This window comes from Columba livia, chromosome 1 (genome assembly GCF_036013475.1).
Source record: "Columba livia isolate bColLiv1 breed racing homer chromosome 1, bColLiv1.pat.W.v2, whole genome shotgun sequence".
In the NCBI taxonomy this organism is placed as follows: domain Eukaryota; kingdom Metazoa; phylum Chordata; class Aves; order Columbiformes; family Columbidae; genus Columba; species Columba livia.
The window spans coordinates 208,455,422-208,469,807 of record NC_088602.1 but is presented as its reverse complement, the minus strand read 5'-3'; positions in this window follow the sequence as shown (position 1 = coordinate 208,469,807).

Genomic DNA, 14,386 nt, shown 5'->3' with positions numbered 1-14,386 from the left:
TGAAGTTCGCCTTAATTTTTTTCCACAGTCTGTGGTGAGACAGCCTTATGTTTGCAAACGTTTTTCAAAGGAAAGAAGCTGTTTTCAGCGGGGTAGGAGGGATTCAACAGCAACATAGCAAAATCTGAAAGGGAATAAAAACAAGAACAGGACCACTAGCAGGTTCCTCCCCACTTACCTACACATTTGCAGCAGGAACAGGTGAAAATATAAACACTTTTCACAGGCAAAATCATTCCTTTCCACAAAATATTATTGCATCACAAACCCTTAGTTCTCCAAAACCGAACTGATGAAACTTCCACATGGTCAGAAGTTCTCATAAATGCATCTATTAGTTCATAAAAATATGGTCATGTTCTTTAATAGGACCCCTCTCTTCATTCCTTCTACAGTGAACAAGAGCAATGTTGGCTTTTGGTGACAACTAGCGTTGACTTTATTTAAACAGTTCAGTATTATATTTCCATTTTTCATCACCTTTTTGGCTGAAATTCTCCAGGCCTGGCCAGCTCAAAGTAAATAGTCTGAGGAAATGAGAACAACAAAAAAAATCCCAACCTACTAAATTTTTAGAATTATATGATTACAAAATTAAATAGAAGTCTACATTTTACCTTCCAAATAAATTATTATGATTTAAACAAACAAACTGGATACCTGCAGTTTCAAAAAGAGCTTAGGTGGGGAGTTACATTTTTTCTGAGGAAAATGGGACTGACCTGGCTGATTCTTCCAGTGAAAAGGTCATTCCACAAGGACACAACAGTTGTGCCCGTTTCCAAAAAGTGATGAGGGGTAATAATAAAGATATATTAAAGAATAATAAAGATAAAGCTTTCGTCCCAATGGAGCGTGGCCAAATAATTACTCAGAAATGAGAAAGTGAAGGAGATAAAGTCTCCCATATCACTTTTACTCTGCCTTATTATAGGAGTCTATCTCATACTGAAGATATACTTATAGACATCAGATGTGGCTACAGCTTATGGAAACACGACCAGCAGGTCATGTTACAGACGGGTTGAGAAAGATGTCAGTAAACCCTGCTCCTGCTTTTATGAGCATCTGAGATGCTCATTCACTGTCTAAGTTTATTTACTAGCTGGTGCTTGTAGCTTGTGAGTTCAGCCCTGGAAGTTCAAGCGCCTGCCTCCAGCCCAACCTGTTTCCACTCAGGTTCTACCAGGTTCTTTCTGTTAATTATGGAATTATATCCTATTGAAAGGTCATAGTGACTTGTAGGAGCAAACTGTGCCCTGCAAATTACTCAAAATGACACTAAAAGTCAGTTGAGATATTCAACGTGTGTGAACATGCCCTGAAACCCACCTGAAGCACCCACATTTCCTAGCAATCAGCCACTCCCATTTTCTTACTGTCATAAATGTTCATAGAGTAAAATGTTGAATTAAAATGTTCTCTGCTGAAGGAGTAAAGGCAAAGGACGGCAGGACAAAAATAATTGGGGGATGTCCTAATTTTTGAACTGTGTCACTCATAAGGCTCAGGAGTTGACTTGTTGTAGGTATGTATATATTGTTATGCTGCATTTTGTACTTTAAGTGCTGTGCCCCTCGCAAGCAGGACAGCACAGCTGAGCAAGATTTGTAGTAATTAACCTCTCCAGCTGCCACAACCACCACTCTCTGCTTCCCCCAAGAAGAGGCACAGCTCTTCAGGGAGATGTCTTCCAGCTTCTTCAGGCCCCAGCTGGAGGTACAGATGGGACAAAGCAATGCAAGATGCTAAATCTCCCTCCAGATCCCACGTGAGAGCGCTGTGCTCAAGGCTGTGCTGGCTCCCAGTCCCCTCAACCTTCATCAGCAGATCCTTCCCCGCCTGACAGAGCAGAACATCAGCATCCCAGAGTAGGAACCGGAGATGCCAGGAGGTGAAGCGGCTTTGCCAAAGCAGCCTGGCAAACCATTGGCAGCTCCAGGAATGAATTCTGGGTATTTTTTTGGCTTTTGAGGCAGGATAGCCCATTGAAAAGGCAGTGTCCTCTACTTTTACCGACAGATTGTCTCCTGAAATAGAGGCACAACATTTTGACATCCTCACGCAAAGCCCCTGGGTCAAAAAGTCAATGATTTAGCTCTCAGCTGAACCAGAGACTTGCAGAACATGTAACCACAGGACAGCAAGAAAAGCCCTGTTGTACTAACCTTCCTTTGTGGGAAGAAATAAATTTCTGTAATAAATGGGCTGAGGAGCACTTTTTGGGGCGTGAACAGGACTGTCAGAAGGAAACCGTTTCCTTTGTGAATCCTGGGCAGAAGGTTTCAAGCTTGCGTCAGGGCAAGGGCCCTGGTGAACAGGGCTTTTCACAGCTGCCAAAGCATTTTTGCTGTGCCCCTAGGTTAGTTCTCAAAATAAAAAATAATAATAAAAAAAAATAAAATATATATATATATTAAAAAAAAATAATAATAGAGGTTCCCCAGGGGGGAATGTGCATGTGTTTTATATTGGTCCAGATAAACACCAAAGAGTCCAGCTAACCTTGGAGCTACCACTGTGGGAGAATGAATCTGTCAGCTGTACGTATCGCACACTCACCCCCCCTGCACATGCGCGCACACACGGCACTTGATGGATGAGATGATTTGAAGTTTTTGACAACAGCATTTTGTTGTGGGGAAAAAATGTTTTTTTAGCAAGTTGCAGATAAATGAGCAGAGTTTACCAGAGTGCAGGGAATGCAGAAGGCAACAGAAAGTCAGTGATTTGTGAGGTGAATGGCAAATGCAAGTGGCCATTTTTAAAATTAAACTACAGAGCCACAGAGCAAATCTGATCTTCACCTCCTTTACCATTAATCAGAACTAAAAGGATGAGATGCATAGGATGGGACGGGACGGGACGGGACGGGACGGGACGGGACGGGACAGGACAGGACAGGACAGGACAGGACAGGACAGGATAGGATAGGATAGGATAGGATAGGATAGGATAGGATAGGATAGGATAGGATAGGATAGGATAGGATAGCAAGCTAAGAGGATTGAAGAAAGAGTGAGCTTGTCGGCATAAGATGTCATAAAAAAATATTGTTTCTTTCCCCAGTCTCAGCATCTTCTGTAGGAGCTTTTCTCCTGTTTGGTGTCATACTTTCCTTCTTGTTGTCTCACATAGGTAGGGATGTTTTTTAGCTTGTGGAGGTGCTGAGCAGGGCAGTAAGTGACCACATGAAAGAAGACTGAGCCAGAGACAGGACCTTGCGATGGGTGTGACAGAAGATCACATCTTGGCCTCTTTCTCTTGGGGCATTTTATCCAAGTCAGAACTGGAAAAGGCTCAGCTGCCTTTTGTCCTAAAATGATGGCTGTGTAGTAGTCACATCTCCAGCCCATCATACAGCACCACACAGCATTTTATTGGTATTATTTGTTAAGTTTGCAAACACAGGAATCTGTGTGTTCTACAGATGTAAAGCAAATCTGTACATGCTAGACCTTATGAGTTAGCAGGACAGACTAAACCCATTATTTTTTTCTGACAAGAGGAGGAGAAGATACACAGGCTCTGTCTGCACTAGCAAATAAAACAGATTTTGGCCTCCCTGTGTATCAGCAGCATCCTGCTTGCTGATAGCTCAGAAGAAAGTCCCTGGGATGCTTCATTAAGACAATTTGACTTGATGAAGACATGTAGGTGTGTTACGTGGGCATTGTAAAGTGCTCTGAAGAGGGCTTTTGTTGGGGAGGGTGGTGGAGACGTCATAATCCTTGAATGACCCCTAGAATAAAGAGGACTCCAATAACTGTAGCACTGCCCACATTTACAGCTGTCAGACAATCCCACAGCAGCATATGTTCCCTCATCAAGAATCTCCTACTCCCCTTGTCACCAGTCCCATGTGATGCTGTGTGTCAGTGCTGAAGGTGGCACCATACTGCCTGCTCCACCAGCACTGGAACAAGGCATGGTCCTACCAGCCCAAAATCCTGCCAGCCAAAGCTTCTCCTTCTCACTCAAATGAACTTTATCTACCTTCAGCATTGAAATTAAGCTGATTTTAAGTGAACTGCAAAGCACTGCAGAAGGTTGTGTAGGTCCTGGCCAGCCAATTTTCATCTGTCAGGCCAGAAAAGTCAACAAGAGAAACCAGGATCTTTATGCAAGGTGAGGTGGAGCAGGAGTTTCTCTTGGAGGCAATAGGGTTTCTCTTCTAGAGATCTGACCTCCAAGATATGTCTAAGAGTGACATTTAAGGTAGAAGAAGTGCATCATTAAAACCCCTAGTGCAAGAATTGCTATGCGTAACAGGAGGAAGATGAAGAAAGGACACAAAAGACTGCTGAAAAATGATTGGGAAGGAGAATAATAATAGATTTGGATAAGTATTCCAGGGGTGATGTAAGGAAGGTATCAATGTCATCGTAATATTGACACTGGGCTGAAATCTAAAAATGTAAGACATTTTATGGTCTGCTAAATCACATGATGAAAAGTATTTTGCACAGAAATGATTTTATATGGATGATCTTTGTTCTCCAAGAAAACAGACCAATACCAAATGGAATTAATACAACAGAATGGAAAATTACTAATAACAATAATGATAATAATAATAGTAATAAATCCTGCAGTTAGATTTTCACAGGTTAATTATTCAGAGTGTTAGTCACTAATGGCCTGAGACATCCCCATCACAGATAATGTAAGTAGTCAGTAGAAATGTGATTGGAGATAAGTGGCCTGAATTACTCGCAAGTAGAACTAATGATAAACAAGAAATATATTATACAGTTCTTTCATACCCCCATTCTGTGACTCTCAAAGAACTTAATGAATCCATGTAACCCTTTGGTGGCAGAAGATTTCGGTAACCTTAAAGTGTTGCATTTATGGATGAATTAGGCAGAATTTCCAATGATCCCTCAATTTCTGTCTATTAAGCACTTTGCCTTACATAACCCCTAGATGAAAATGCATCTATTCTCTGCCCTTGGACTTGAAACTTCTCAAAGGATGTGACAAATCTTCAAGTTCTAGTAGGTTTTCAGAGCAATGATTCAAACATTTTCTGTATGGCATGTAGATGTGCTGCTTAGGGTTGCAGTTTAGTGGTGGACTTGGCAGTGTTTGGTTAATGGTTGGACTCAATGATCGTAATTGTCTTTTCCAACCTAAAGGATTCTGTAATTCTCTAGTGTTGACCGTGGTTCAGCAAAATGACCCGTGGTTTCCCTCCTTCCCATTCCTACATACACAAAGGTATCTCTTGATCTATCTGTGAACCTCTCTTTACCAGTTCTCATCAAGGAAACCATCTACCTGCTAGTTTGCATTGCTCTCCTCTTGTTGTTTCCACTCTGATTGTGCTATGCCTTTCACAGTCCTGTGTGGTTCCTACAAAGGAGTAGAAACCACAGAGAATTGTGTGGTCACTTCACTTATTTTAGCCAACAAGAGAGGAAGAAGTGAAATGAGCTTCAGATCTCCAGAAGTTAGCCCAAGTTCTTTCTACCATCAACTGATAGAGGTAAGTTTCTCCAGAGAGTGGTTAACAGCATTTAAGACACTTAAGAGTATAGACACCCCTTGCACTATCACCTACATGATTTGTAGCTGATTTTACTGCCATAAACAATGAGGAGAAAGACGAGAACCCTGCTCCATGCATCCAGACTCTTCTCCAGGAGTGCTGCTGCTGGTGCTACTCAGAGTGTTCCTTGAGGACATCCTCTGTTGTCTATTCACAGCAACTGGGTCCCCTACACATGGATAGAGTGGTAACACATGACACAGCAGCTAAGTCCAGTGTTGGACCTATTGCACTCTGACTCAGGAGCTCTTCTTAGACTGGGGCACGACACCATCTCTCAGGTCTTCTCCTCTTTCAATAGTAATCCTTCCAGGGTACTGGTGTAGAAACTCCACTAGCATACGTAAGCACAGGTAATCTGTGGGGAGCTTCAGGATTTTGCCCTTTTATTGTTAATTGTGTGTTGGTACTAAATTACATATATTGGAGTCCATTCAAATTATTATCTCTCTGTCACTGTGCAAAGGGACACTGACATCCCACTGGAGCATAGCCCTTGTCCTGAGTGGCCCCATGTGAATTGCACCCTAAAAGCTCCCTAAACTTAAGTAAATCTGAGAAGTTTTTTAGTATATGAGTACTCAGACTGGTAGGGGGTTGTTCTCTGCTGTACTCACAGAAGAAAAGAATGAGAAGTCTGTCACCATCCTGGGGGGAGTCCAGGTTTGGAACCCTAGACCTGGTACAAGCCTAAACACTTATTCTATATTTTTTTGGAAGGTGAATAACTATCTTCTTTATTATATCGTATTTTACAGTATTTATTCTTCTCTTGTTGTGGAGAGTCTCAGAAACAGCTGAAGTTAACCATCAGTGTGTTGATTGATTTGAGTTATTAATTTACTTGATAACTCAGGTATTTGCCATGGGAAGGTAAAAAATGATCTCTGACCTACAGTAATAAGCTAATAGAGTTTGTATTCCAACTTTAGAGAAGAGGGGGGGAAGAGATGAGAAATTCATAAATATATTCACGCCTTCAATCCACTCTGAATGATTAAACACCCCCAGGTTTGTAAAAGGAGAACGCAAAGGAATTCTTGGAGTTCCTGGTAAGCAAATCATTCATTAATAAAGAACACTTCATTGTGGATAGAAACACCTTCTGTTTGATTCTTTACAACGCAGAAGTATCATCAACTGCCTGGCACAGAACTTCTGAAAGGTCAAGATTAGCATTAATCATATTTTGGAATGCTGATAAAGGGTATTTTTGCTGCTAGCAAAAAAAGAAAAAAAAAATCCAGATTTCATTTTACGTATTCCCAGCACACTATTCAAGGCAAGAGAAAAACAATTTCCAACTGATTTAGAAACAGAAAACTTGATTCTCTGCTGATTGGCAACCAGTTATTATTGCTCTTTATTATTTGTATGCTAGTAGCCTGAGGATGCACCGATGTGATAAACACTGTGTGCACATATTGGAATGGAAAGTTTCTTGCCTAAATAGTCAAAGCAAATGCTGGGAGGAGGGAGGATGAGCAGAGAGGTGGAGTGATTTGCTCAAGGTTACTCCACAGGTCAACAGTAGATGTGACAACACAGTCCCAATCTGTACAACACATATCCAACAGTTGCGTTCTTGGATTGTAGGTGAAGGTGTCAACCTCTGCCACTGGAGCACACCACCCCCTTGTTTGATACTGTCTTATATTTGTATATTTATCTCTATCCTATATCATCCTGCCTTGTCACTGAGAAAAAGATCACAGAGGGCCAGCAGAAGGAGCAGCTAGAGCTTTGTCACAACCATCCACATGCAAAGCAGATGCTAATGAAGACAGTGATGTTTTGGGACCTAAACACTTGGCTTTCTACAGGGCTTGAGCTCCCATTTTCTCAGTATCACTCACCAGAGAACTTGTCTTGCTCTGGACTGAATCAAAATGTCTCTAGAGTACATAGTGATAGAGAAGTTTGAACTTGGAACCTCATTCACAGAGTGAACACAAGATTTGTGGTCAGATGAGTGCTTACCTGGGATGCAAGGAGAAGTGTGAGAGCTCTCAAGGGAGAGGAGAAAAGCAGTGAAAGTGGGAAGAGAACACCAGAAAAGACAGATGGAGCACCAGGGAAGCTTAGGAGATGTTGATGGTGGTCCCAGGAATCCACGTAGCCATTCCTAGCACAACAGCTATCAAATCTAGGGTTACCTTGGAGGTCATCAGCAAACGTCAACCACGGCACCTAATCATCACCCATGTATGTCATCCCTAAATCTCTGCCTGTCCTCTCGGGTGCCTGGTTGTAATGGCAGTGGTATCCATGATGAAAATAATTCCTGAGTGACCCAAGCCAGTTTGTATCTACTGCACCATTAGCAATGATGAGAGCAACAATAGGTTTGCAGCTAAGCTCACAGTTTCTGGATCAGTGATAAATAAGGGAGCATAGAAAACTTCTACATGGCAAGATATCTTATTGAGGGGAGATTAAATTTTCCAGACTGCACTTCAGTGACTAACAGAAGGTTATACATTCCTCTCTCTAGTCTCCCAAGTCATGGCTCTTCCACTATGTCCTCCAGAAGAGGCTATTCTGCAACGATGATAACAATTGTGCAAAAGCATGGAAAGAGTAGTTCATCTCCTGTAAAGGAAGACTGGTGCAAAAGCAACTGCTGCCAGTGGGAAGTGGTGTTTCTTTCTGTCCTGACTGACTAAAGCTGGAAAATCATCAGGGGGGGACAATGAAGTGGTGATGGATTATTCTGTGCTTAGATTTCTGACAAAAGTGTGTCAGCAGGATCTGGGGAGACATGGAAAAGGAATTTAACTGTAAAACCCATGCCCCATCAGCACCTTGGCATTATGCAAGACTACTTTCTCCAGATACTCTGTCCACGCAGCTGAGCTACAGAAATAAAACCTGTGGGTAAACAGAGAGATATGCTGGTGGATTCATAACACAGACATTGCTCTTTCTGTACACCAGGACCGAACTAAGCAGAAGCAAGGTGCAAGATAAAATTAGCACTTTCCCCTTCCACTTTTAGCCCCAGCAAGCTGCGTGTGTCCCCTGCCTCCTCTCCAAAAATCTGGCCATTCTGCACAGCCCACGCAGCCTTCGGTTGGGGACAGCTTTTACCTTGTTACTCCATGGAGCCATGGGGCATGTTCCCTGTCTCACATGGTGGAGACAGCCAGGCAGTGTGTTTTCCTCTTATTTTAATGCTAACTTAGCTGAGGAGCATGATAACCAGATGTTTTAATTCTGGATAAATTACTTCTTCCTGCAAGAACTGCTGTATAAAAAGCCTGGAGGGGGAAAAACATAGCACAGCTTGTTCAGCGCTACTTGGAGGAAAGTTAGCATTCTGGGTAATGACTTTCAGAGGAGGAGTGCAGGCATGGGGGAGCTGGGGGGGACCCTAAACAACCTATCTGGTCTGATGAACAGAAGGAGAATCAGAGAAAGCAGAAAGTGAGATGCCAAACAGATAGTAGTATAATATATATACAACCACTCTGCAAGAGGTGAGGGCTGTGGTTCGTGTAGTGCCAACGTAAACACAGAAGTTGTTCTGTGTGTGTGTGTGTTCCCTGTGGGAGTCTTTTACAAAGGAAATTAGACAGTTCTGTGGCTGAAATAATGATCATTGTGGGAAGGTGTCCAGTTCTGATGTATTGACAGGTTGTTTGGGAGGATGCAGAGGTTGCTCAGTTTTGCTCCCCATTTGCATTGTTCATAGAGGAGAATGTTACCTGGGTTATCGCAACCAGATCTGGCCAGGCAGTGAGACCATTGCTGCTCCTGAAGTAGCTGATGTATGTGAAAACCACTGAGTGGCTCTGGTTGCTGCTCCATGAATATGTTAATTAACACCCTGCTGTGCCTGACCTCTGTGGGATGAGGGTTTTGCTGTTGCTCTCAAGATGAGCACAGAGACATTTAGTTTGGAATAGCAGGAACTAATGTTTTTGCTCCTGAAAGTCTGGGGTTCTCTTACCAGCAAATGGAAGGATGGTAATGCTTGCAAATGAAAAATATCCTTAGGACTCAAACAGTGGGATTCATCAGCCCTCAGGCAAAGCCTTACATTTAGCATGTGACTGGAGAGCCTGAATTTGGAGCACTGATGTACTGTTACTCTTAATATTCAATAAAGAGGAGAAAAGGACTTTCAGCGATGAATTGAAACATCTTCTTATAGAATGTCCTGAGTTGGAAGGGACCCACAAGGATCAGCAAGTCCAACTCCTGATTCTGTGTATGACAACCCCACAGTTCACACTATGTATCTGGGGACGTTGTCCAGTCTCTTCTTGAACACTGTCAGGCTTGGGGCCGTGACACCTCCCTGGGGAGCCTGTTCAGTGTCCAGTACCTCTGGATGAAGAACCTTGTCTTGATGTCCAACCTGACCCTCCCCTGGCACATCTTCCTGCCGTTCCCTTGGGTTCTGTCACTGGTCACTAAAGAGAAGAGCTCAGCCCTGCCCCTCCTGCTCCCCTTGTGATGAAGCTGCAGCCCCATGAGCTCTGCCCTCAGTCTCCTCTTCTCCAGGCTGAACAAACCCAGTGATTTCAGCTGCTCCTCATACGGCTTCCCCTCCAAACCCTTCACCAATGCCGTGGCCCTCCTCTCCTAGCACTATGGTCTCTTCAGTGTCACTGGAGACATCCAAGGGTAGGGTTCCTGCTAAGGTCAGTGTGAAAATCTCAGCCTTAGAGCAGTTCAGAATATGTTTCATGACCTCCATCCCAGATCCCTGGGAAACAAGGCTGTTAGGCTGTCCATACCGGCATCACTCTTTGGAAAGAATTTAATTTGCTGCAGAGCAGTAATGGGAAACAGATGAGCTATATAACCCAATAGGCCATTTATGCTACAATTCTGCAAATGCAGGCTTGAACATACGGTTATATTTATGTTTCGGGTGTTCAGAAAAAAAAACAAAACAAAACAAAACAGCAAACCATAAACCCCTGTTCTTTATCATTTGATTGGCCTGGACACTTGGAGTAAAAACATTACACTGCAGAGAAAAGAGGGCAAAATTTCTTAATGTCCTGTAGTGTCTAGACCAAAAGCAATAAATGCTCATGCTGTCCAGTGCACCTCATTGTAATAACATTATTCAGGGGAAAACCTGTCAGATGGGCTGAAAAATTGAAGTTTCACCTTTTTAAAACTAATTTAGTAACTTCATTATCCCATGAGACAGGGAAGTTATTGGAGCCAAGGCACACACTAATGTCTTGTTGAATGCTCTTCGATTTGTTTTTTTTTTTTTTACAGCCACTGGAATCAGTCAGGAGTTCTGTATTATCTCATTATAATTGTCCCAGGAGGGGTACTTAGGTAATTTTTATTACCATGGGGAATTAAAATCTATGTTTTATTTGGTAATTTCATAGTAATGGCTCCAACTATGTAACAAACTCTCAATGACTTGAACAATGGCCCATCATTATGCACTCTCTTTGAAAACACGGGATGCACAGCATGCAGGAATCAGTCAACAAATGCACTTACACTGGGAACAGGAGCTGGGAAGTCCCTTGCAATGCATTTTAAACAGCAGTAAGGGAAAAAAAAGGTTGAGAGGAATAACCATGACAGCAGCAGTTCGTTATTATTCAGCAGCGAAGTCAAGTCCAGCCTCCAAGACCTCTTCCAGCCTGACATTCCCTAGTTTATTCTCCATGGGGGGGTGGTATCTAAACCACAGGAGGGCTGATGTTGTCCCAAAATTTAGCACCTCTTGACAGTTCACTTTCACTTGTTCCCTATGTGATTTGAAATTTATCTCAGCCCCCAGGCTGTGTCATAGCTACAAATGGTGTTGAGATGACCTGCTACCCTCCTGGCTCTGCTCACAAGGAAACCTCAGATGAACCTTCATGAACCTTTCTGCCCTTTCTGTTGCTGCATCTGTGGTAGCTCCTAATAGCATCACAGATGTCCCCATCTTCTGAACAGCCCAACAGCCAAACACAGTTGCCTCCGAGTACTGTTTCCAAATGTCCTCTGTGGCAACATTAGCACCAGGTAGATATCAGCTCTAGAGAGCACAGAAACCAAAGCGAGTAAAAAGAAAGAAAAATAAGTGTTAGTATTTATGAGGGAGGAAATAATCATTTCAAATCAAGTGCTGGAGCAAACCCAGTCTGGTCGGTGCCACAATGGATAAGCTGAGGAAGAAAAGAGGTAAAGCTCTGGGAGGTCTGTAAGAACCACTAAAGAAGGCACCTGGAGTGTTGTAGACAAAGTAGATTAAACACAGGACAAAAGCGCAGTTCCTGAGCATCAGAGAAGCGGGAGCCTGGAACAGACCTTCCACCAAAGACAATGTGGAGCTACTTGAGAAGGAGCTGATACAGGGGTAGAACTGTCATCTCGACTGAACTCAAGGGATAAATTTTGAAGCATCCTGCATTCATCCATTGGTACCAGAATGCTTTGGCTGCTCATATCCAGCTTTTGATAATATGTCTCCAGTTTAGTACTGGTACCAGGATCAAACTCCAGTCAATACAATCTCCTGAGTATTGCTGGGCCAGCATTAATATAAGGCAATGGTTTATGAGCTCTCATAATACCAAACCCAAGCGGTTTCCAGTGACATTATTGGGCTGACCAGAAGCAAAAGGCATCCACATAGCATGTAGCTAAACTGAGGTAATCCTAGGAACTGCAAAAAACAACCCACAGAAGAAAAGTCAATCAAGGGCTTCTAAATACAAAAATAATAGCTATTGCTCAATCCGCTTATTTTCCAGTGGGAGGCTGGGAGAACATATTGGAGAAGTATCAGTGTATGCTGCCACGTGCTTACACAATTTCCCTGGCATCTGCTGTTAGCCCCTTTTGGAGGCAGAAAGCTTTGTCTGACCCTCCACAGCCCATCTTATGCTCATATCATTCATGGAGCAACACGGTTTTAAATATGATAGCTAAATGTCTGTCTGCTTCTTCTGGAATGTGAGGCTGCTGTGAGCTTTGAGACCTTGCTTAAAGCCTGGGAGTCATGTACTCAAAATCTCCCTGCCTTCAGCCACTGCCTTTATTACCATACTGTGTGTTTTCTATGCCAGAGATGATATGATACGATATGGTTGCCCCCAAAGCAATTTGTATTCTATGACTCAAAAAGAGCCCCAGGCACTAGCTGGCCAGATTTAAGAGAGTGAGAAAAAATTAAATGCTCAAGTCTGTTGAGAATAGTTGTCTTCTAGATCCAGAGATCACCTCCCCCAGATTTTCTTCATTCACACTCTGCTGGAGGTTACCACCTCACAGGAAAAAAATCCATTTTCTCATTTCTTTACTTGTTGCAGTCAAAAATACACTTTATTAGTAAAGATCTACTGGTTAGACCATATAAACTAAGTCCATTTAATTTCACTGATAGGGGTTAGGATAACCTCACTGGAGAGCTCCATCAGCTGATAAAAAGAAATGTATGTCTTTGTGAGAGGACAGTCTGGTTTGTAGAATAATATAACTTCATAACAGGTTGGAAAAGAGCCCATGCTCAAGCGGGGCCAGATAGATCAGGTTGCTCAGAGCTTGACTACCCAAGTTCTTAGTATCTCCAAGGGTGGACAGTCCACAACCTCCCTGGGCAGCCCTTGCTGGTGTCTGAACTGTCACATGGTGATTTTGTTTTGCTGTTATATCTAATAAGAATTTCCCATGTTCCAATATGCGTGCATTGCCTCTGGTCCTTCCACTGTGCAACTCTGAGAAGACAGGCTCCACCTTTTCTAGGCGTTTGCAAATGGCAATAAGATGCCCCCAAGCCTTCTCTTCTTCCAGCTCTCAGCCTCTCCTTCTGTCATGTGCTCCAGGATCTTGAACACCTCAGTGACCCTCACAGGTCTCGCTCCCATATGCTCATATCTTTTTTGTCCTGGGAAGCCCAAAACTGGTCATGATACTCTAGAAGCAGTCTCACAAGTGCTGGTCAGAGGAGAAGAAACATTTCCCTTGACCTACTGGCTAATACCACCCTGTATGCAATTTGCCACAAGAATTCATGTGCAACCTGCTGTCTGCCAAAACCCCCAGCTCCTTTTCCCATCATGTTGTCACAAACCCACACCATTTCACAGGGTTATTGAATCCTAGATGCAGGTTTCTAATCATGGCTTGAGTGGTAAGAGCAGTTAAGAGCCCTTACAATTCTTTAAGTTCTCTTAATTAAGAGCTAATTTAACTTCCAAAGTTTTGCATCATCTCCTGAGATTACCTAGTGAGCAGTGTGTCTCAGAGCACAGTGGTCCTACTTCAGACCCACAGTGCCCACATTAAGTGCTAAAGAAACTGAAAATGCAATTCACTGGGAGGCCTCTCCACCGAACTGCAAGAGGATTCGCCAGGGTATACATTCAGGTAATGAGGTCTCTGAGGCAGAACACAATTTTCCTTCAGCACAATAAACCCCATTCCAACTCATTAAGAGGTGCAGACGTTCTCCCACATCATCCTTCAACAAGCTGCAATTTTTTCACACAGATCTTATCAAGCAGACTGGTTTCTAGCACATAGATGTATCATTTGCTCAAACAGCCATAAGTGTCAGGGCTAGAGTTAATTGCAAACTGATTGAATGGGGGTTACATTAAAAAAAAGATGCCAGAAGTTGCAAATTCATTATCTGGGTCGGGAAAATGTTCTGTCCTTATTCAGTCCCTCCCATCCAATTTCCCTGTAAATATTCACAAACAACTGATGCTGGCTGTGTGTTGAGGCACACCACATTCCCCCTCTTTACTGAAGAAAAAGCTAAGCCACAGGAAAATGTAAAACCATAATATTTCCCCAAAAATGTTAAGATATAGTACTTCGCTCCGTCTTGAATACCTACCTGCATAAAGATGT